This window comes from Mycteria americana, chromosome 2 (genome assembly GCF_035582795.1).
Source record: "Mycteria americana isolate JAX WOST 10 ecotype Jacksonville Zoo and Gardens chromosome 2, USCA_MyAme_1.0, whole genome shotgun sequence".
Lineage (NCBI taxonomy): Eukaryota > Metazoa > Chordata > Aves > Ciconiiformes > Ciconiidae > Mycteria > Mycteria americana.
The window spans coordinates 127677756-127702755 of NC_134366.1; the positions used below are offsets into that span (position 1 = coordinate 127677756).

Below are 25000 nucleotides of genomic sequence, written 5' to 3' on the forward strand. Positions count from 1 at the left end.
AAAATATAGTTCTTAGCCTTATTTCATGTTCATGAAAATTCATTATCAATATTTCATGGAAATAATTTTCAATTCAATAATTCTTATAGCTAAAGGTGATGACTATCTCAAAAGCCACTACAGTAAATAGAAAAAAGGAGATCTGCTCATGGGTGGGTTTAAAGCAGGATCCATAGTGATACTGACTGGAAAGTTAAAATTCTACAGAAAAATTCTAGATGTAGAGAAAAATGCTGCTTTTAAGGAAAAAAAAATGGAACTTGCTTCTTGCCAGCAATTCTAGATTACACATATCAATTGAGATTGTGGATATCTCGGCTACTTTAGAAGGCTAGCAATGTAGTCTCTCCATCTACTCCCATGATCAATGTACTTTTAAAAATGCACTTGCCTCAATTCTATTGTTTAAGATGATAAACTTTCTGGACTCCATGGAAGATTTATCTTTTCCTCAGTGTGAATTTCCTATTTCCAGTCTATAACACTCACTCTATTCATGGTGACTGGATCTAGTATATCACAGTGATGCCAGTGATGAGATCATTTTTTTCTCTCTTTCTTCAAGTTTCTTAGTGAATATGTCTAGTAGGTCTCAGCACATTTTTTTTTTATTATTTTGTCTACATGACTTTTCCTTATTCTATCTAAAGATAAAACGGTGAAACTCAATAAACTATATTTCTAAGAAACATTCATTTTGTAATAAATAAATTAAATTTATAACGTTCACCTCACTTTCTCATAAAGTTCAAACATACCACAATACTCGTGACACTGAGTGAAGGATTCAACCCCACCTCCTTTGTGTACACTCTTCAAAATTTAAACAGCTTTTAGACAGTCATCACTTAATACTCAGTATTTTTGAATTTGAGGAACCCATCATAGTGATGTGGATGAAAGGGTGAAACTGTACACTTTATGTGTAAATCTCAGTCAAGCCTTTTAATGTACTGGGTCAGCAGATTTCTTTTTGGAAGTAAAACATGTTGAAATTCTTATGCCAAATAATTTGTTTGACTTCAGAAACTTTTTAAAGAGCTAGACAAGGTGAAACTATCTGTAATTCATGGCAGGCCTTTCCAACAACAACTATAATCTGAACTGAGTGCATGACAGTCTTCATAGGAATGAGTAACTAAAATTACCTGTGCTTCTCCATTCTAATGAGAAAAGGAAAGGGAGAAAATGCATACAGAAGTCTGTCTGGCAACATGGCATCCATTAAATTGGCTTTGAAAGAAAACAGTACTGGAACCTTCTAACTCATGGAGGCAGAGAAGAGATCTATTATTTGAGGCCAATTGTCTGAAGGTGGAGCCAATCTAGATAGCCTCACTGCTCTTCTACATGTATATAAAGACTGATTGCAAATTTATATATTCCAAAGTCACCAGGATATGAACTCCTTTAAAGAACTTCAAGTCTTATTTTTATTGTATGATGTGGTCTGCTATGATTTATACAGTAAGAAGAATCTAAAAACAATGTTCAAGGGTTAAGATGGACTGAACTGCTTTGTGTTATAGCCAGTTTATTCTGTGTTTATCCCCTTGTTATGACAAGATCCCTTGGACATTCCTTCACTCTCTGTGAATATCCTGGCCTTCCTGGCTGAAATCTGCAATGATAACTGCATTGAGTGATTTAGCTATTAGAAAGACCACCTTGAATCTGCATCCAAATGTCCTGAGAATTCTCCTGAGGAAAGGTACACTTACCAAGGATTGAACAAGAACTTGCCACAGAAAGGATAACGGTAAGGATAGTATAATCCTTGTAGAGTTTAAGGTATAGGTATCCTAATGATACTTATTATTAAGGATAGTTGTCCTATGGATACTTATAGAAGCATTATCCTAAGTAAGAGGATCTTTTTTTATAGCTTCACATGAATGTGAATAGTCCAACTGAAAGCAGTAAACTGCAATACTGGAATTGGAGGAGTGAGTAAGAGGAAAAGATTCATAACTGAGTGGTACACATTCCTGGTCATTTTGGTATTTTCAAGAAGTGGCACAGTTCAGCTATCGCCCATCATATAACCAAAGAATGGTTTGGGTTGGAAGGGACCTTAGAAGACCATCTAGTTCCAACTCCCTGTTGTGGGCAGGGACTTGTTTAACTAGATCAGGTTGCTCAGAGCCCCATCCAACCTGACCTTGAACACTTCCAGGGATGGGTCATCCACAGCTTCTCAAGGCAACCTGTGCCGGTGTCTCACTGGTGTCTCAATCTTTTGACCCAGTGCGAAAGAAAGTGTTTAGAATATCCTTGGAGCTAAATAAATGCTAAACTAAACAATACTACTATTCTCTGTTAGAAAGCCTTATCATGCTTAAAACTGAGCATGTATTAAAGGCACTTGCTGAGCTGAGGGCTAAATAAACAATAAAATAATATTAAAACCTGTTGTGAAGTGTTGCATGTTTTAATTATTTTCTTTTCAGCGAAGGCTTGATTAGGAGTGTCTGGTTTTGTGAAGCTAAACAAATCAGAAATATTTTAAAGAATTAAAAGAGTATAAAAAGGTTGACAAAACTGCACCAACTCCCACAGACATCTAGGCACATGTTTAAATTAGTGGATATGAGTAATCCTATTGAATGTGCAGAATTTGAGCTTAAGTACGTAATTCTAAAATACACCACAAACATGTACTAAAGCAATATTAATCTTGAATATGTATGGGCACATGCACACAGAAACACAGACATTTATAATAAAAGGGATTTTTTTCCAAATTGAAGCTATACAATGATAAATTTGCCTCAGTTCAAAATATATCTTTGTTGTCTCATAATAAAGACCACATGGAATCCATGTTAAAATGAAAAGTTAAACCACTTATACTCTAAGTAGAATGAAGACATACAGATCTAAATCTCGGATAACGTATGAAATGCCTATGTACACTTGATACATAGGACTCCATTAGATACTCTGTCACTGTCCAAATACAATTTTCTTTTTCTTTTTTTTTTTTTTAAATGAGTCAGTCAGAAACCTCTGATAGCACCATTTCAAATGCAAATAATTCTGTTCCAACTGCCTCTTTACATTAGCTAAATGAAGTCATCAGTAAACAAAATTGGAAGAAATCTTAACACAACTGCTGTAAACAACTTTAAAAGTTTTATATCCCAAAAGATTAAAACTGTTAGAAGACAGTTCAGATTCACTGGAGATGTTCACCACCGATAGAGTTTATAGTCAAAAAATAATCTCTCTCATCTCACCCAAACTGATACTGGTCACAGCAAATTATAATCAAAGATAGATTTCTTGGAGGGTGATAATACCATTAGATTTAAGGAATTAAAAATACATGAAACTTTTGAGTTAATGAACAGGGTCCTTAACTGCTCATTTAATTCAAACAGCTGTTTGTTAATGCCCTAAGCAGTGTCATAAACTGTGAAAATACTGTTGAGTGCAAGACACTAGTTAATGCTATAAAGCAACACATGCTCTAATATTAAAAGGATTTAATGGGATTAATAGAGAATAAAACATTAACTCCCTATTATGATGTTTTTAGGACCCAAGGGCAAATTCTGGCTAAAAAGGACTCTGGTTCTAAAAGCACAAAAAGTAAACTATAGCACTGTACAGCAAATCATGGCAATTTTATGCTCCTGAAAAAACGTGGAACCCTGATAAGATCACATCTGTTCCAATCACAGACTGGATAAAATCACTGTTTACTAAAGTCCTAAATAACTAAATATGTGGAACCCCAACAAGATCCCATCTGTTAAGACTACAATTTGGATAAGGTCCCATTACAAAATTTTCTATATAATAACATATTCACTACAAAATAATAAAAAATTTTATTTTCTTCAGTTTCAACAATTCTTTCACAGGGATACACAATATTGTAGAAATCCTACAGCATAATTAACTGGCTTGATGAACATTAATAATGTATTAGGATTTGGATTGTCAATTCAAAAAAGCAATCAAAACCTACTCTTAGTGTTTAAGCTATATAACCTCAGTCATATGTTCTTAATTCTAGTTATTTCAAATACATCTATACAATATTTTTTTAATTCCTAATGCAATGCCAGGTTTGATAGTATATTTAGTTCATGTGTAAACGACAAAAGCTTATTACTTGCAAAGGTGATTACTAGTTTTTCTGGTTTTCTTTTGAAAGAATATTCTTCTCGGAATTGAACAGAAAGTAGCCTGAATTTACCTTTATAGGTATAGCATATTTGAAAATTGTCAGTAGTAGGAGAATTTAAAAAAAAAAGTTAATATAGACTTATATATATCAAATCTATTTCAAGAGCACAACCTTTTATTAAAAAGTCATACTGCAGAAAAAAAGAATTAAGGATTGCGTATTTTTTCTAAAAATTGAAGGAAGCAAGGTTAAACATTACACTTTCAGGTCCTGTTGTTCTCCAAAACATTATTAATTGCTTTATAGGGTAGCAGATAAAACGATATGTACTTCTGTCCTTCTAAATTAAAAAAAAAAACCAAAAAAACTAGTGATATCTTCTAAGCAATATAATTACAATTCTTTGGTTAATTCCTGTATTTAAGATTCCTTAAAACATTATTAATAATTTGCAATTGTACTTGCATAGTAGATATTTTCACCTGGATATCTCAGATCATGACTTTTAAAAGATCACAGGACCAGAGAGAGTAGAGCCCTCATTTTTAATAAAAGTGAGGGCTAACAGCCACCAAAAAGGCAATGAAAGCTGTGGATGTTCATCATTTCTGCTTAAGTTCATCAAGAATACACATTTTCAGTACCTCAAAAGGAAATTGCTTAAAACCAGTCACATATCCAGAGAATAAGAACAATCTACTTATAAAGTAGTAGTCTTCAACTAAAGATTGTGTTTAGATTTTCACATATCAGCCTTTTCCATAAAAATATAGCAATTATTTATAGAGTGAGGGAGAAGGAATGAAGAAACAAATTAAGAAATAGAGTGTTCCATATTTAGCCAAACTTTAAATATTTAGAAATGCTAGTCAAAATATATTGAAAAATCCAGTTTGTCCCAGCAGCGATTTCAGTTTCAGATATGGGCTGCCGGGGGGTTTTTTTGATAGTTTGTTTTAGTATGTGAACATATAAAGCAAAAGAATATTCCTGAATGTTTACACTAGATTCCATTTGCAAAAAAAGGCTCTATTTCCCTAACTCCTTCTGGCAGGCAAAATCATCCTTTTATCTTGCACACATGTGTGTTTGTCCCTATAGACTTTCTTTTCCATTTAAAATACAACATTCAAAAGATCCCTCCTGACTTCTGTTCCACCTTTCTCATTGCGTAACATATTCGCAAGCCAGCTTCTCCATGAAACTATCTTTTTCCCATCTGAACTTGCTTATATGTGCTGAGTCCTTAGAATTTGCTTCTCTATAAAGCTCGTGAGGCTGCATTTTGTGAATCTGCTCCTTATGACACTGCTTCCAATTCAGTGGTCATCACTTAAAAGTTAGCATTTGCCAAGTGTTACCACATGGTAATATTTGCCAAGCACTACTACATGTTCTGAGGTTTTGCAGTGCAGACACAGAGGCTTGTACTAAATGCACAGTAACTGTGTAGAACCCCCTAGAAAACACTGGGCATCCCTCCTACTGAAGGTGACTACTCTATTACAGCGTCACTTGCTTTAAGATTTTCTACCACACTTAGGTTCGCAAACACTTCCTACTTCTTAATAAAAAGGTGATTTAGTGTTTCTTTCATCTAAATAGAAGACGCTTCATATCACAAAACTTTCGAATATATTGTTTTCATGATACATATTTAGCAGTGCTCATTACTAAGTAGCAACTTTGTACTGGGTTGGCTAGGATAGAGTGAAGTTTCTTCATAGCAGCTCATACGGTGCTGTGGTTTAGATTTGTGACCAAAACGGTGTCAATAACACACTAATGTTTTAGCAATTGCTGAACAGTGCTAGCACAGCGTCAAAGCCTTCTCAGTTTCTCACTCTCTTCCCCCAGTGAATAGATTTGGGGTGGGCAAGACGCTGGGAGGGGACACAACCAGGCAGATGACCCGAACTAACCAAAGAGATATTCCATGCCTTATAATGTCATGCTCAGCAATAGGAGGGGAGAGGAGAGGAGAGGAGAGGAGAGGAGAGGAGAGGAGAGGAGAGGAGAGGAGAGGAGAGGAGAGGAGAGGAGAGGAGAGGAGAGGAGAGGAGAGGAGAGGAGAGGAGAGGAGAGGAGAGGAGAGGAGAGGAGAGGAGAGGAGAGGAGAGGTAGCCAGTTTTTGCTCGGGAACTGGCTGGGCATTGGTCTGCCCATGGCAGGAGGTGAGCGATTGCCTGTGCATCAGTTCTTTTATCTTTTATTTTTTCTTTCTTTTCTTTCTTTCTTTTTCTTTCTTTTCTTTCTTTCCCCTTCCACTGCTCCTTTGCTCATTAAACTATTTTTATCTTGATCCACAAATTTTCCTGCTTTTACTCTTCTTTTTCTATTTCCCCATCCTGCTGGGGGTAGGGGGTGCAGGAATTGAGTAACTAGCTGTGTGGACTTAGCCACCATCTAGGGTGAGCCCACCACAAAGTTAGCTGATAGAAAATTACCTAGTAGTTCAAAATCAGGTAGATTCAAGCATCCCTAAAAAACCCTCAGTTTTTTCTTACTATCACTCAATCCCGATAGCACGGAGGTGATATCTATGATAATTTTTTTGTTGTACTTTTCTTATATAAGTTCCAAAGTACTTCATCACTATTCTCACTCTTAAATTAAGCTTGTAAAAAGGAAATTCCAAGGTCAAGATTGATAATCTTCTTTACCTATAGTTTACTAGATCTAAACATAATGTTGTCTCCAATAATGGTAATTTCTAAAATCTTGCAGTGCATAGTAAACACAATGATCCAAATTAAATTAAAAAACAGACTGTCTGTTTTCTATTGAAATCAAAAGAACATTTTGGACAAAAAGCAGAATTAATTTTGTTTGTTGAGAGTTTATTATGAATTTTGTGTTCTATGCTTCCAATTTTGTCTTCTATGCTTCCTAAAGGGGGTGATGACTGGAAGCAGAAAGAAGATCTGCCTCTTTCCTTGGTCCTGGCTGCTGCTCCATGGTCAGATGGAGCCTACTGAGGAGAGACTGGGGGATATGCCCTTTTCCTGAAAGCCACTGAACTTGCAAGAAACTCCTAGAGTACAGGCTAGAGCAGGCTGAAAATCACACAGCAGTAGTAAGCCTGCAGAATGAGCAAAGACTGGGAAACTCCTGAGGAGGGCAGGGAGCTGAGAGACGGACAGATCTCAATGGTGCTGGAAAGCAGTTTCAGGTTCCCTGAAACCTCAGTAAAATTGAAGGTTTGATGTTCTGTTTATATTATGTTGATGGAAGGAAGAAGAAGTTGCTGCAATGGCACAGAAGTAAGGCACTAAGTCAGGAAGATTTTGCAGATTCTCTGTTGAGAAAGTTCTGCTACTAAGGAGACCACCTGACACAACTGCCTTCACAGTGCTCGCTGCTCAGAAGAGAGGACAAGAAAAGAAATGTCTTACTGCGTTATACTACAATTTTCCTCTAGCCTTGTATTCTTGGCAGCAAGAGATGTTATTTAGGGAGCGCACATGAGCTTTACCACTATACATGAAGTATTCCCCCACTGCCACAGCATTCACAATCACTGGATTAGGGACATAAGAAAGTATGGTACATCCTTGCTATTCTCTTTAGCATCAGTTTATGGAACTGCTGTCCACAAACTTGCTTAATTCCTTTTGGAACCACTAATACTCTCTGTTTCCACAACTCCTGTTTATGGAGAAATATATTACTGACTGTGTAAAAAAGAAGTACTTTTTAAAATCTTAATTTTAAACCTATCTCCTACTAGTTTGGTAACTGGTACCTGGCTCTAGTGTTGCAAGATCTTTGAATAATAATTCTTTGTTCGCCTTATTCAATGCCTTTATGGCTTTGTCAATGAGACGCCTACCACAGCTGTTTACAAAAAGGGTTCTAGAGTCTTATTCAAATGTGACTTTAGAAGACACTGAGGTTTGCATCACTCTGAAAGAAGCCCTGCTGCAGAAACTTCAGATGACCCTGTATCTCCATTTGCTAAGGGTTAGACATATGAAAATATGTCTTTTCATATTTGTGGTCTTTTGAGAACTAGCTACCTGGGCATCTGAGGGATTTGGGGATATGAGGAAAATACCATCCTGGAGAAAGATGTGGAATTTGTTTTGCATCTCTTGGGACTAGAACAGTTGTATTTTAACTGTCCCTGAAAGTTAAAAGCTTAGCATAAAGGATAAACAGCCTATCATAGGTGGGAAGCAGTAGATAAATAGATAAGACTGCTAAGTTTTAAGTAAGCCATATTTGTGAGGTTATTTTGGAGAAGACCTGAGATACAGAGAAGTATGAGAAAGAAAAGGAGGAAAGTTCTTTTCCTCTAGGTAAATTTGTTCTAAGAGGAAAAATGATTTAGCCTACAATTCAGGAGACTGTCTCTGCCAGGAATATGTAGAAGCTATCTGACAAAAAAAAACCCGTAATGGAAATGATAAGACATAAGGGCATACAGTAAATAGCCGTCTTAAAATTCAGAGAAGTATGGAGGCAAAAACTTAAGTCTGTTTTGTAGGCATGAATTTAACAAACCATCCTCACAAGAAAGAACCCTTAGGAAGGGAAAGACACAGGCCAGACTCAAAGAGAGACAAATCATTCTTAAAAATTCAGAGAGGGAATTAATACGTTAATAAGTTACCCACAACTGAAGCCTGTACATCCTGGATTACTGGACCAAAAGATTTCATTCCACATAGGACTCACAGTATCTAAGTCCATAGTCCATTTGAAATGGTGTAGGTAGAAAAAGAAGAGGTCTTTCTGACTATTTTTTCTTCATTCAAACTTAATATGAGAGGCTGAAAACCATTTAACCTGATGAGGAATGACTGGACAAGAAAAGAGACTCCTGAAGACAACCAGTGCCATGCTCGAGTTGCAAGAGAATTCAGTGGAATTAATGGGGCTAGCAAAGAAAAATACACAAAGCAAAAAGTATCATATGGACACAGATTGATGTAGAACCCACAATTATGCTATGGCAATCAAGTGATAAAGCTGATGCTTGTTAGAACAACTACAGTTGGCCCAGGCAGCTATATATAGAGTAGTATAGCATATCAGATGTTACGCATTATCCAACCGGGACCAGTCCTGGTGGGCTTACAACATGCATGATAAAGCTTTCCACTAAAGGAACCATCTCATTCTTGCATCAAGAGAAAAAAAGGTAAATAAAGATTGCCTAATGGAGTTGAGGGTGCCTTGGATGAATACTTTGGAAGTTATAGAAATTTCAGTGGATCTTAGCCTTCATTAAATTAAAGAGGTGAAATAGGTGCTGGATACATACATCACTAGTGATTTCCAATTGCCACCCCAAAAAACAACAATCCCTCTCCTTGAGGTCGAAGTATGACCCAGAAATCTGTTCAACGTATCCTGGCAAGTTCAGAGGAATTGAGGAAAGACCTTCAGCTGAGATTCCAGAAGGTCTGGAAATAACTGTTATGGGATCATCTTGGAGGCCCAGATAATCCTCTGATGTGTTGGATGGAAAGTTGCATAGCAGTATCAAAGCCTATGCCAACTATCGGAAATTGAGCTCTCTCTCTCTCAGATGCATTTCGCACAGCTTTGCTTTGATGAGTTCCTGGGAAAAGACTGTGGTATTAAGTACGATACTACTGAATGAATGTTTACTGACAGATCTCCAATCCCTACACCGCTAGGACAGGCCTCCAACATTTCAAACTCTGGAAAGCCTACTCACTTTAAGGAAAAGGTGTACACTGTTCTACCTCAAAGGTCTGACAAGTTCAGTCTCCTGTTATGGTAATGAAAACAACTATATGTGAGCAGAACTTCAGGGCAGAAGGAACAATTGCAGTTTATGCAGATGTCAAACTGAAAGGGAGCAGTTCTGACTTTGTATTTGTATTTATATTTTAAAAAAATATGTCAACTAGGCTAGAGGGAAATGAATTATCACAGGGATGGACAAATCCTGCAAGGGGTAAGTTGGGATGGGAATTTTTAATGCAATATGGGAGTAATCACTGCATATAAAACTGTACAGCAGCTTCTTGAAATTCTGGAGGGATGAAATAAGAAATGCTATGGTAGAAGGACAATTTATAAAGAACTTGAGACCATAATAAAGAAGAAATACTTCGTTGAAAAGTAACTACTAGTATCATTCATTCAAATCTTAAAGCATTCCAACCTCTAATTTGAAAGGGAAAATGGAGAAGGGAGGGGAAATTAACCTTCTTTATATCCCAACTCTATTAACTTCCCTTACCATTTACTTATTACAAGAAGACCAGGTTATTGCAACATGCCATTTTAAAAATATGCAAATTAATGGCAAACACATGTATTTAGCCATACACAGGGATTTACACTGGAACAGAATCTTTACAGAATTAACTAAGTGAATCTTCATGGAATTCCAAATAGTGAATCTAATCAACAATAATTCTTTTGTTGTTTCTACTGAAAATTGATGTGTTCTTACTGTATTTATGTACTGAGAAATTTTGAGGAGCTTCTTCTAGCCTGTTAATGGTTCCTCTCATTCATTAGTAGGCAATATTGCTCACTGAATATGAATTCTATCTCAAGACCCTATCTTAATAAACATTATGTGAATCCTTTCTGAAAGGATTTTACTAATAATATTAATAATAATTTTTGCAGTTGTCACAGCTGCCAAAAAGGAAAAAAGGAAAAATATAAAAAAGGAAATGCTTAAGTAGACAACGCAGAAACACTTCCTCACAACTCAGAAAAGTGATATCCACAGATTTTGTAAGCATTGAATTCAAGTTAAAGGTGACAGTCCCACAGCATTAGCTCACTAACATATTTCAAATCTTATATTTTCATATGCAAAAATACTAAAAATCTTTGTAGTACTACCTCATTTGCAAGTCTTGTTGCGTACAGCACTTTCACAAAACAGAGTTCAGAAATTCAAGTGACAGCAAACAGTCCAAGATTAAAGGATCACTGAAGCAAGGCTTTAATCAACATCCATAAGAAAAACTTCTTCCATTTCAGGGCCTAAGTTTTCTTCTTGAAAGACTTATGACTGACCAGAAACAATTACTGAATGCCTTGCTAACACTATGCTTTGCAACTAAACCACATACAACAAATCAGCTCTGTCAAAGTTGAAGGTTTGGGGTTTGAATGGAAAACTTGATGGTAACCTTTAACCTGGAGCTTTTGGATCAGTTGGTAGGAGAAATGACAAGACTAAAATCTCAGAATCATTAAACCAATTTGGAGCAAACAGAGTCCTATTAACAAGGTGTTTTGATGATCTCCTGTAGAGGATGTAATAGTGAGAAAGAAATACATACAATCACATTACTTCAGTAGAGACCAGTGAGTTGTCTGGGAACCAGATCCTTAGCAGGGTATGGAAGAAATTTGCCTTTCTGAGAAGATCAGAGATATTCCTTGTTTTCAGAAATCTAAAAAAAAATGTCCTTTATAACCTGTCCACTTCAACAACTCAGATTTTCCTCAAATTGTCAAACAAAGTAAGTTAATAACAATGAAGCAAATACAAGAGAAGTTATGCAATAAGGACCACCCTTAGAACCAAACTACTTTTTCTAACACTGCCCCAAAATTATTTAGACAGTATCTGTTATATACCAGAAGAATTTTCTCATCCTCTTTTTTAGCTAAGATTGCCAGACGTGTGCATTATAATCTTATTTCTTTGTCTACCACAGTTTAAAATACATCAATAGCCCTATTCAGACAGGCAAAAGCCATGTATCCACTGGCTGCTATTTGCCCAAGGAACATTGTTTTCATCTGCAAAGATTCTTTTATGCAATCTGGGCACCCAGTACTGCCTGTGCTGATACTGGTATCAGCTTTCCTCCTGAAAATCATGCAATCTGTCTGCAAGAATTCCACGATGCATGTTGCATGGTAAGGACCATAAGAGTACATTAATCAGCCCTGCACATAGCTCAAGTTTCTTGCAGAAATCAAGTACTTGGGGTTTGTTAGACCACTATATAACCTCAATTATGACTAGACAAAAATAAAGTATAAAATGACCTTATCCCAGCAAAGCACAGAGTGGAGTAATTGGTAACAGAATTGGAAACAAAGCTACAAAAAGGGAAAATAACAAATGCACATTATCAGTATCTATCTGAAACTTTCACTCTGTTTTTAACGTCCACCTCAGGACATTCAACCAGAATATAATAATTTCTTGAGGCTTGTGGGTAAGCTCAAACAAGCACTTGTCCTGTCAGAGTAAGATTCTAGGAAATCAACCTATTTGTTTGATTAAGGTTCTTTATTTACACCTCTTTTTGATTATGCAGTCAGTGAATACAAATGAACCCTAAAAGGTAGATTGGGTACCCAATGTTCCATCTTCCCTCTAGCACATTTGGAGATAGTATCGTATATGTGTTTCATTTTATTTCCTTCCCTTGCTTCTTTTCTGTACAGATAGTTCTTTTGCACTAGTAAAAATGCAAAATTATGTGTAAAGGTTTGGGATTTTTTTCAGTTAGGCAGCCTAATTTTGAATGACATTTAGCATCTAATACAAGTGCATAAGGAAAGGGTCTTTCAACAGACTTTCAATATTCATTATGTTTCCTAGTCCATTCTTTGTAAATCAAAACCTCCTTTACTTTATTACAAGACTTCAAAAATCATACAGCTTGAGAAACAACTAGTATAAAAGTACCATATTAACACAAAAGTAATTTTCATGTCCCCAGTAGTTCACTACACTCTATCAAGATACCTAAAATGACAGAAAATGGATATGGTATTGGAAGTGTTCAGTTTATATGGCACCTCCTTAACACTCTGGTAATTTTAATAACAATATGTACAGCCAAATTACTGGCAACAGGCCAAAGAAAACCAATATCAGAGAAAGAAGAAATTTGTCCTGACCTTTGGTTCTGTACTTTAATTCAAAATACTCCTCTTTATGCTGCTTAAATCTTGTGGAAGAGGGGGTTCATAGGTATTCTGAGAAAACTAAGAGAAAAACTGGGGAGAGCACTCATGGTAGGTTGAGATAGTGGCCATGGACTGCACAGCTGTACAGATATAGATGCTACTTGAAGCACTTGAACAAGCAATATCTGTTCATCCTATTTATTCAAGTAGCTGCCGTAAAAGGCTGCCTTGTGTTTTGGGATTCTCTAGGAACTTCTCACATGTGGGCATAGCTACGATCTATTGACTTTTTAAAGAGTGGTCAAAAGAGCACTTAGCATTTTTGAGAATTTTCATAATGGTTAACTTTATAACACAGAAGTTTAGTCTCTTTAAAATGCTTCCATAATCCATGAAAAGAATAGACTCCTTCAAAAGACAGCTAAGAACAGCAGTATAATTATTTGCTTGGAAACACTCTTGAGACTCTTGATAAAAAGCAATGGACTAACCCTCTCTGTCCCATGCTAGGGACTAAAAATATACCCCCACATGCCCAACCCCCACCTAAATTTGGGTACACATCCTATTGCTCAGAATCTGTAAACGAGGTACCTTCTGCCCTCTGTGCTAGCCCATCAAACAGCTGCAATCTAATTGTGAGAACACAAAATGACATGTATTTTCTTACATTTTCTGTATTTTTTACAACAGTTTTCTTCAGCTGTCACTACCTTTATCATTTTAACACAGAGCCTCCAAATCTTACCATTAATAAGTAAAAAAATGGAAGATAAAACCAAATCAGTGAAAGGATGGTGTAGGATGTCACAAGACATTTCTGGCAATAATTATACCAAAGTTCAAATTCACCATAGGCTAACAGACATCAGATAATTAAATACATTTTATGTTGATGGATTTAGTACAAGGTAGAAGACATCATAGCATTCTTGAGAACAAAAGTAACACAACTTCTTACACATCAAAGAATCAAAAGGACCCTTAACTAAACAGGGATTTTTCTTAACTGAAGTGGTACCAAGACCTGTAGCCATCTTCAGTTAGCCATTTAAAACTGAACGTGAGATCTTGAATGGATCTAATTACAGCAGTGTACAGATTAGAAAAAACAATATAAGCTTTTTCAAGTTACTAAAAGTGAAAGCATTTATCATCCCTGGTTAACACCTATGGACGTTGACACTATGGACTGCTGGTCATCTACAAAACTAGTGGTATCAATAATTTAGATTGTTGAAATCGCATCTATCACATAATGAGAGCTATAGGTGCTGTTTTTCTCCCCCCACTCAAGTATCCTTTTGATATTTTAAAAAATAATTCAAACTAAATGTCTAATATGTTAAAATTACAATCCAAAACTTGTTAGAAAGTATTCTTTCATGCCTCTGCGTAATGTCTAATTTTTAAGTTTAATTTTCAGTTCACAATACTCAAGATGTAGATGCAAAGAAAGGTGAAAAGAAAGATGGATAATAATAGTCATTAATTTTGTCACTAAACAATGAGGCATAGCCTCCCAGTTTTTATCACTGCTGTCAAGATAGAATATTAGTATTAAACCTTGCCTTCATATGTATACGGTGTTTCTACATTCATTTGTATCAAAAATAGTATCAAAATTGGTTACAACAAAGGGAAAGCTGAAGACCAACAAAATTCTTGTTAAGATAGTTTGAGCTTCATATCTAGAACTGTAGGTACAAGATAAATGTTTATCTTTACTAGGAATATTTCTTATTCCTACGGGATCCGTAAGATCATCACTGAAAACCTTAAACTGATCCATGATAGTCTTCTCTGAATGAACAACTTCTTTTTTTAAATTTGTTTATGTGTTCAAAAGAATAATAGTTAAGAATAACAACATAACATAAAAGAATAATAACTGTAGACCAGCTTTCAGTTAATTCTGCCCTACCACATCCTCATAAGTTTACTACCAAAGCAAAAGAAAAATTTCTGATGAAAAAGCCATTGATGTAAAAGTAAATTAAAGAATAGATTGAAAACAAAGCAATAAGAATTCCTTTCCTGCCTATGCAAAGAAAGAACTGGTGGTTGTGGCTTCTGAGTTTCTCACTATTGAATGCATGGATGTGGCAAGACAGCTACCAGGAAACGAGTGTCTGGCATTTTGGATGAGGTTTTGGGCTTGATCTCATAGAAGACAGAGTAGAATCCCTCTGTTTTGGAGCAAAGTATCTTTGCCTATTTAGATACAGAGATATTTTATTTGTTAGACAGGAAAGGCCACGTTAACAGCTGATTTTAAGGATGGATATCTTAGAATCTGCTGAGCTAGAAGCAAATACTCCAAACCACTGCCAAGCCAAGAGTACAGGTTCCGATGCTATAAAACCTTTGCTTCTCAGTGTAAGAGCAGAGAGATACGGACATTAAAGTTCTCTCCCATAGCACTATTTTGAGAATAATCCAAAAGAATTTCAACACAAATGGTAATCTTTACAGATTAAAAATAACAATTGATGTATTTATAGGTAGTATAGTGTGGCTACAGAAAAAAATGAAAGAATATTTTGGAAGGCATGTCTGAGATACATGGTAAGTGGTTTCAAGGCCCTCTCCCCTCCAAGGATCCTGAAAGTTAAATAGTTCTTTTCTTCCCAATGAAAGACTTAACTAAAATAAGCAGTATGAACAAATCTCCAACTGTGAACTAATTAAAGACAATTCCCTTTCATGGTTTTCCCACTAAATGTCATTTGTGATTTTATTTTGCTTTCCCAAGTTTGTCTTACTTTACATATCTGTCCTCTATAAAGTTAATGCAAAATTCTAGTTATTTTAAATACTGGACAATATAAACAAAACCGTAGGAACATCAGCATTTATTAAAGTCTGAAAAAAATAAAATTTTAAACTGTGGAAACATGTGCGGTCTCATACTAGTAATATCCTTTAGCTTTGCCAAACAATAACAAAAAATAAGCAAATCATATAACAAAAAGATAAATCAGGAACCCGTTATTTACATTTTATTTATTTAGAACCATACATAGCATAATATGCAAGTGCCTATATAATGCTTAAGTCAGCCTTTGAAATATCTATGTTACTCTAAATTAAGTAAAGTTTTCAGCACCTCCAGATCAATCCAGCTATATGACAACATAAGTGACAAAAATTAACTGATCCAGTTAACATCCTCGGTGTTTTATATTCAATCGTACCCAATGCACATCGCCCTGTGGCACAGGAAAATAGAAGGCTGGGTTTTTTAAGAGTTACAAATTGACATTCATAAAGATGTAGAAAAAAACAAGGTCCAGGGAGAAGCAATTTAGATTTGAATTCAGTGTTGACCTGTTTTGAGCAGGAGGTTGGACTACAGACCTCCCAAGGTCTTTTCAAACCTGAATGAGTCTATGACTTTAAGCCTGGAGAGTCACATCCTCCTCCTTGACTGCAAAGGTGTTTTAGCACCACTCTGGCCTACCTGACTGACATCAATCACAAAAAATACATCAGATTTATACTCTGAAGTACTTTGTCACATCTGTGATAGCTCAGAGTGGTCATACATACATATGTAAAGCGGAAGTATTTAATAATTATCCCCACCGCAGCTGAAAACATCTTCTGCTGCTAGGGAGATTCATGAAACCTGAGAAATCTCTAAAACGGAAAAAAATCTGCCATTAGGGACAGCTGACAATCTCGTCAGTTCTTACTGATAGTGCTTATAAGAGAAATAAATTATACTAAGTGTTGTCTTCAAATATTTACTCAATACGATTACACCAACATTTTAAAATTAGGAGAAGTCCTTATTATCCATACCAATTTTCATACACAATGCACTAGATCAGAAAAGGGAATTGAAACAGAAGAGTAAAATACAGCTTTAGAGAAACTCAACTTCTGTTCAAAACATAAGCTTACTTATCGCCAGTGCCTCAGCTCCAAGGAGTAGGTTTATGAGCTGACAACTTGACAGTATTTCTTTGTTATGACTGGCTGAGGACATCCAATTGTCATACAATAATTTTCAGTAATTAGTATACATATTAGAAGTAACTCATCTTTTCACAAGAACAATGTTCTTTTGGATAAACAATAGCTTCTGCAACACTGAATTATAGAGGCCATGCTACTAATTTATGGTGGGTTGCAATTATACATGTTGTGGGCCACAAGCACTCTGTGGGCTGTGTAATGAAGGCCAATAGTTTAAAAACTGATTAGAATTACAAATAATCTGCCAGGTGTTTTCATTGCTGTTATGGAAGACAGCGCTATCTTAGTCTTGAGTGTCCAAAGCCAACATGAAAGAAAATATTATGGAAAACTCCATGGTCAATAAGCTTCAGAAATATCTTTTTCAAAACAAGTTATGATTTTTATAACACTGATCAACAATAAAGGTAGCATAGTAGTGGCACTACCACTAATGTTAACAAAAAATCTCATCACTCCACACACACATTGTACTGGTCTTGTAAATTTGATCACCGATCTGGTTAGACAATCTGCAAGAGATTTGTGGGCATGAAATCAATTGAGATTGTCCTGGTTTCGGCTGGGATAGAGTTAATTTTCTTCCTAGTAGCTGGTATAGTGCTGTGTTTTGGATTTAGTGTGAGAATAATGTTGATAGCACACTGATGTGTTAGTTGTTGCTAAGCCGTGTTTACACCAGTCAAGGACTTTTCAGCTTCCCATGCTCTGCCAGGGGCACAAGAAGCTGGGAGGGGGCACAGCCAGGACAGCTGACCCCAACTAGCCAAGGGCTATTCCATATTGTATGATGTCATGCTCAGTATAGAAACTGGGGGTAGTTGGCCAGGGGGTAGCGGTCGCTGCTCGGGGACGGGCTGGGCATCGGTCAGCGGGTGGTGAGTGGTTGCATCACTTGGGTTTTTTTTTTCCCTGGGTTTTGTTCCTCTCCCTCTCCCTCTCTTGTTATTTCCCTTTTCATTACAATTTATTATTGTAAATAATAAGTTTATTATTGTAAATAATAAATTGTAATGATAAAATGTAATAATAAAATGTAATGCCATACCATGATAGAAAGTAACAATAATTATAGAAGAATGGTACAATAGATAGTTGGAATTATCTGTACTTACAGCAAAGGAGTAAGTTACAACTTTCTATCTCACATCATTGTATGAACATTTGAAATATTCCTTTTAAATAAATTCAAAATAAACCATAGAAGCTTCCAAGTCCTTTACTTTTCTTCCCACTAGAATTTTCATGCAGAATTTTAGACCTAAGAAAAAAATACTGTATTGATACAGGTAATGATTATCTGTGATGACAGCCAATCAACAACACTATAGTAAAAAAACCTAACCACTAGATCTCAGATATCCAGCTATAAAAACTGAAGATATTATTTATATAACATATAATAAACTGGTTTGAGTTCAACAGAAAAAAATTGTAGTGTTTTTGTATTGGATAATATCAATATTTTCATTTGGGAATGGCTGTGCTGATGTAAGCAATATCATTTGCTATTTTGCAACAGCTTTAAGCAGTCCTAGATTAGAAGAGGTTTTAGAGAAAACAGGTCAGAACACAGGAGATGAAAATATACTCTGGCAATCAGAATGAGAAAAAAATCACGGTATTGTGGATTTAAAAGATTAGCGTTAAATGTGTTTCAGTGTTAAAACTAAGGAGCTTTCTGCCACAATACATATCATACAGGTAGAAGGTTCTGAAGCCTAATTGTCCTGGAAAGTCCACTGCCTATATACACACAGATTTTATGGATATACAAATGATAATATCTGTTGCATGATTAAATTATTTATGGATTTTAAATATATTAAAATATTCAGACCAAGTGGTCTGATACTAAACACATATGTGATTAAATCACTAAGGGAAGTTAATTTCTGTGCTCAAGTGGCAAATGTAACTGTTTTCAGGAGTACTACATAAGGAACAAAAAATATAAAAATAAAACATAGAAAACAAATTATGTAAAGAACATTAACTGGATTTAAAGTATCTAAAATATCAAAACCTCAACACCATTCATCAGTTCAGGGTAAAACCATTTTTCTATCATTCAGTACAGATGCAGCTTATTAAATTTCGGTTGTTAAGGAACAATAAGTAGGTATGGGTTAGCCTACAGATTTCCTGTGAGCATATAATAACGCTGTACATTCCAAGGGTTATGTTATAGATCAAATAACAGTTTGTTCAAGTTTACATTTAACATGAGACAAAATACACTTACATGTTAAATTTGACTTTGACTCGACCTTTTCTTTTTTTTTAATTACAAATAGCAAGCAATTACAAATTGTGCACTAAAATATCCTTTTTGGAATGGACATTAATTTTAAATTTCAGTTTTTCTGCACTTATTTCACTTTCTACTTATAAGTCCCTTAAAATTCATCTAAGCTGAATGACAAAGTTTTTAGTTACCTGAAACTATTCTGTGATATTTCGAGTTCATATATCAATTAAATTAACACTAAAATTTTTGTTATTCAGGTTGTTGGTGTGCAGAATTGCATGCTCTACTGTTTTGAATTTGTAATGTAAATGTAGGTTTCTAAGACAGTTGGTACTCTCCAAGTTTATAATTCAGCTGGATTAAATCTTGTTACAGGGCTACAGCCTAAATTACTACTATATTTGAAATATGTAACTTAATAAACATTAAAATATATGTTGAGCATCTGTGCTAAATTTAGGAATCCCTGAATTTTTTTAAATATTGGCTTAAAAAACCCAAAATATAACATTTCCCCTATTGGTGACAGGTTTTGTAATCCAGCATGTTTTTAAAAAATAGGTATTGTCTTGTCCAGTGCAGAAGAATATCACTATGCAACAGTGGTTTTCTAAACCTTATTGCACCAAAACAATTGCATTTGTGGAAACTGAAGTGTGAAAAGCTCTTAGGAATGATAAGAAGGGAACTGAATATCAGTACATGTTTCTGCATAAGGGTAAATGTAAATGTTGATCTTTGCAACAGAGTAAAACCCTTCAGCTTCATTTCAGGAACTCCTTGTGCTTTTAACTATCCTTGTAGGATAAAGTAAATTTAGGTCTTGATAAACACAATGTGCAAAATATTAAAGAAATAAGGGAAAAAAATTAACTACTTAAAAACCAAGTTTCTGCTGAAGATAATGAGGCTGCATAGATTTTGGAGAGGGGGAAATACAGTCTTCCTATGCTACAATAGCTAAAAGCTGTTCTGAAAAAAATGAAGGTAGACAAAACCATGAAATAGGTATCATGGTCCTGATCTTCTGTTAAGTACTCTGTAGATGACTTTCTTTACCTATGTGAAGGTTACTGTAGATCAAGTTAAAAATCAACGTTAGATGATAAATGCTTATCAAGAAAAAAGTCTTTACTACATATTGGTTAAACTTGGATTTTGAACTAATTTGGATATATACAATGAATCTAGATTTCCATTATTTTCTCAGTGAAGTCAGTAGGAATTTTCAGGTTTTAGCAGAACAAGAATAAAAGACTTCCAGCCAATCTTCTGACTTCTTAATCTTCTCATCTACAGTAACCGAATCCATTTCTATCAGATCTAGTCATGCTATATGAACAGCCCACTTGAGCTTCCATGGATGTCCATATCAAAACCTACATCAGCCTGAGGAAGAACCTATTTATGTTTTTATGACCATTGTAATTCTAAGAGAGGGAACTACCAGTGCAGATCTTTGTTCAAATACACTCCGACACATGCAAAATCTGCTCATGCAGGTCCTTTTACAAAACTGGGTTCTTGCAACCAGATTGGATTAGGACCCCTGAAAAAACTGTCATTTGTAGCTATTGGGCAAACAGTCCTGAGACACTCATTTGTAGATTCTTTTATGATTTTAGGGAAGAAAGGATGATTGAATTTTTTTCTTTAAAATATTCGCTGCTTTTTTGTCCCATTTTGTTTTGCCTACTATCTATATGAAGTCTACTATCATATCAAGCTTCCTGTACAAAACCCAAACTTCCCAAATGGCAAACTCTTTTTAATTCTTATGTGACCACTCTGTACCACTGCCTACTGAGAAATGATGTGCTTATTAAAAGACTATTTACCAGCACTGGAACATCCCTGTGCTCGCTGACATGCAAAATGGTTTGCAACTACTTTAATCTCCGACATGATCAAACAGTAACAACAGCTTTTGTCCACCATAGCTCAAAAAAGAAGCAATATACCTTAACAAAGAGGGGTGGCATGTTCTAGCTAAAAGTCCAAAGGCAAATTAAACAAATTTAAATAAGATTTAAATATGGATTTCTATTTCTATTAACAAAGCATAAGTCTGCCCAGCTATTAACATCTAAGTAAAATGTGTATTCGAATCACACCTGTTCGGTTTCTCAAAAGTGCTATTTCAGCTAATTTAACAATTCATTCCTCTTAGGGACACATTTTGCTGGGAAATTTAAGCTACTGAAATCAACTTGAGTAAATCATGCAGTTAACTGATTTTTGATAATAGAAAATTTTGGCTGACTGAAAATGCTTAAAGACTGTGGCAGTACAGAATACTGGTGGATGACTAGACAGTTTTGCATTCCATATGTCACATACACAAGTCTCAACTAACAAACTTATTAGGATCTAACTACCACCAGTGGAACCCCAGTGCTAGAAAATATGACAGATAAATCATTCATCTACATAGATTATTATTTTCCATGAATGAATATAAACAGAATATACTGGAGGTTTTTTCCCTCCTTCTTTAGCAGGCAGACAGGATCATCAAGTAATGAAATTGTAGAATTGTGTTCTTTTCTTCAAGTCTACCAGTTGAATTTGTTTTGTAGCAAAATAAAACATACTGGTGTATGCAATTTGAGTTGACATTACCCCTTGTATTCCTATGGCATTTATTTGCATTGCAGAAACAGGTAGAACCTAAGTTACTGTCTATGACTTAATCAGGCAACCTCTTAAGTAGTTCTAAAAATCCTATTATTCCTAGCTACAACAATCAACACTCACATTCTTATTGCACGTTCAAAATGGATAGAAAGAGCAGAAAATGGCTACCTTGCAATTTATCAAAACCTCTGCTCCCTTCATTGAGAAGAGGGAGACAATTCTGCTGGAGCGGGCTTACATCTCAGCTCCCAACACTCTAAATACCTCCTATCCATGTCTTTTAGACATAGCACTCTTATTGGAAGGCTAGCAGGATCCCATTTTGGAGCTGGAGTTAAAAACGGGTTCTGAGTCAGCTTCTCTCTTTCCCAGTAGAAAAAGCAAAGTGGTGTGACAGGATACTTAGTTCTACATTGAACCCAGTGTTGACCCACTACAGGAAATGGCAGGGAATAGTAGGAGATATTTCTATATTTCCAACTCAGTAGAAAGGATTTCAGAATTTGTATTTTATTAGATACACTAAATCTGGGGTTCATGTGCAACAAATTCCAGATCTTAAACTAGTGATATCAATGTATTAATATAAAATCAGAACACCTTTTCTCCTTCAGACTACATGGTGAAGTAAAAGTCATCACTTGTGACCTTAGGCAGGCACTGACCACCACAAAACACTTTTGTTACCTAGCTACAAATTTCCACTTTCAGATTCAGTGCAGCTTCTGAATGGTGACCTAATGAAGGGCGGGTTTGCTCAAAAATCCTTTTTTTTGAACTTACGTATGAGTCTTGTAACACACAATACATTTAAGTACATATCCATCTGAAATTCTTTAACAGTACACACTCATTTTTTATCAAGGCTGCATTTCTTTGATATATCTTAAATTGTAATGAACTTAATGATTAAATTTTAAGGAAAGACTTTAACCACAGTTCTTTCTCTATTGACGCTTATATTCTTCATTAGCTTCTCTTTCAAGAGATAATTTAATACAATTACTACAAGACTCCCTCTACCCCAAATTGATATTTAGTGCATGTGATTTCAGTGTCACAAATCCCAGTAACACAGTTTTTGGGTTGTTTGTTGGACTGCTTACAGAGTTGGGTTGGCCTCAGGCAGCTTTCTATACTACCCTATGATGTTACAATCATCAAAAAGATCTTCTACAAAATCATTGTGGCCCATTTTTTCATCAATGCATTGCCAGTTGAGCCATTTTGACTTCAAATCCCTCATACTCTAATCAGATAGTTTAAAATGATTGTAACTAAAATTGCTCTATCATATGATGGCAGGTTCAGCTCTGAACCTTCCATTTTTCTTGTCAGGCTTGTGTGAGTTAAGAGTCACAGCATGTAAGATAGAAGTATTAAAAAAAAGACTGAGTACTATTTTTGGCTGTAGTATGTGAGCCATAGCTATAAAACTGAGATTACCTTTGCATAGTTCTCTTGCCTTTGACTATGAAGTCAGAATGTAAATCATATAGTAAAGAATTTTTTAGCAGTTTAAGTTATTCTTGCACTCTGTACAACTTGCTAGACTTACAATGTTGCATTCTGGAAACAACAAATTCCCCTGCAAATTGATTAAATAATCATTTAGACACGATATTTAAAATACAAAGTTCTAAGCAATTGCATAAAGCTCTAGAATTAAAATTTCATAATAAAAAGGCAGATGTTTTCACATCTTTAAAGAGTACTTCCTCAATTGGTAAAAGACAGGAAGTTATGCCCTTCTACTGAAGATGACGCCTTTCTGAGAAAATTTCTCTTTTCCTTAAAGACAAGTGGTCTAACCATGTTCAATAAATCATTATTGAGTAGCACAATTGCAACTGGCAATTATCATGCATCTTATCTTTATGTTGAGAAAAGTGAGTAAAAAGAAGAAGCTTCAGATCAAACTACTGACACCAATGTGTCTCCAATTTTCCTAGACCCCTGCTAATCAAGATCATGGATTTAGTATTAAGACAGATGCTTTTGCTGATAGGTAATCATCTCATGACCATAATGGCAGTTTGATGGTTATTTAAACTTATAAATAGTCTCCATAAAATACTGAAAAAGAAGGTTGCACAGGTACCATTCCTTTTGGGGATCTGATTTTTTTTCTCCAGTATGTATGTGAAGCTACTAAAATGAAATAAAGAAATAATTTAGGTTGATGAGGTCTTTGAAAAGTTTTGTGTTTCCTTACTGCAGTGTAGACGCCACACACTTCATATGCCAATGAGACAATGAACTACAAACCTAGATGAAAAATAATTTGTCTGTTCATGAACTAATACACTTTGACAAAATGAAAAAAGCTGAAACCTCACTTTGGTACCGAAAGCATCTGGTTCCTATTAAAAGGTGGCATGCAGTTTTGAAGTTTGGCCAGAAAAATATACATATTGGGTCTAGACTGCTCTGGTGAAGTCCCAGTGATTGAAGTCCTAGTGACTGAAGTGATTCGATGATTCAGGTTTATATCTATGGACTACTACAAATTTCAATTCCAGAGCTAAAAGGACATTCAAATGTAAAATTTTGCTTGTGCGGCTCCCCAGCTGAAACTGAAGTTTATGTGGGGACAATAGGAATTGAGATACCATAGATGTGTGCTTTGCACTCTCCCAGTTGTGGAACTGTATTGAGTTGGGTTGATCACAGGACATAGTTTAAGAGTCACTGCCTCAGGCTGCCAAAAGTCTGAAAACCTGTAACATCACCTGAGACCAGATCCCACCTCTTTCACCTTGTGTTCCAGCCAACTCCTCGCAACTAGGAATGGTAATAACATAGGAGCAGCTATGATTTAGCTATGTAACCCAAGGATTCCCTACAGCAAGATAGTGTCATGAAGGCTGATTCCACCAAGTTTAGGGTTTGCTTTGCCAGAAAATGGACCAGGATTAGAAGCAAGAACTCTCAAACATTCAGAATGAAGTGACTTGAATTTCACATAGGGTAGATCAATGAGAACACATCACACCAGCTCTTCATGTACAGTGACTGCCCTTTTAATTCATTCCAGACCAGGTTTCTTATTTTTACAGCCCTAACTGGTCTAAGTGTCATTTATCTGAGAAACTGTCTCCTTCTACAGCTCA

At 35.5% G+C, this 25000-nt stretch overlaps 1 protein-coding gene across 1 annotated transcript in view; it reads right to left on the minus strand.

Annotated features, from left to right (window-relative positions):
• The window catches only part of CCDC178 (coiled-coil domain containing 178), a 189179-nt gene that overhangs the window by 84194 nt on the left and 79985 nt on the right, over positions 1-25000 (minus strand). The window lies entirely within an intron of this gene.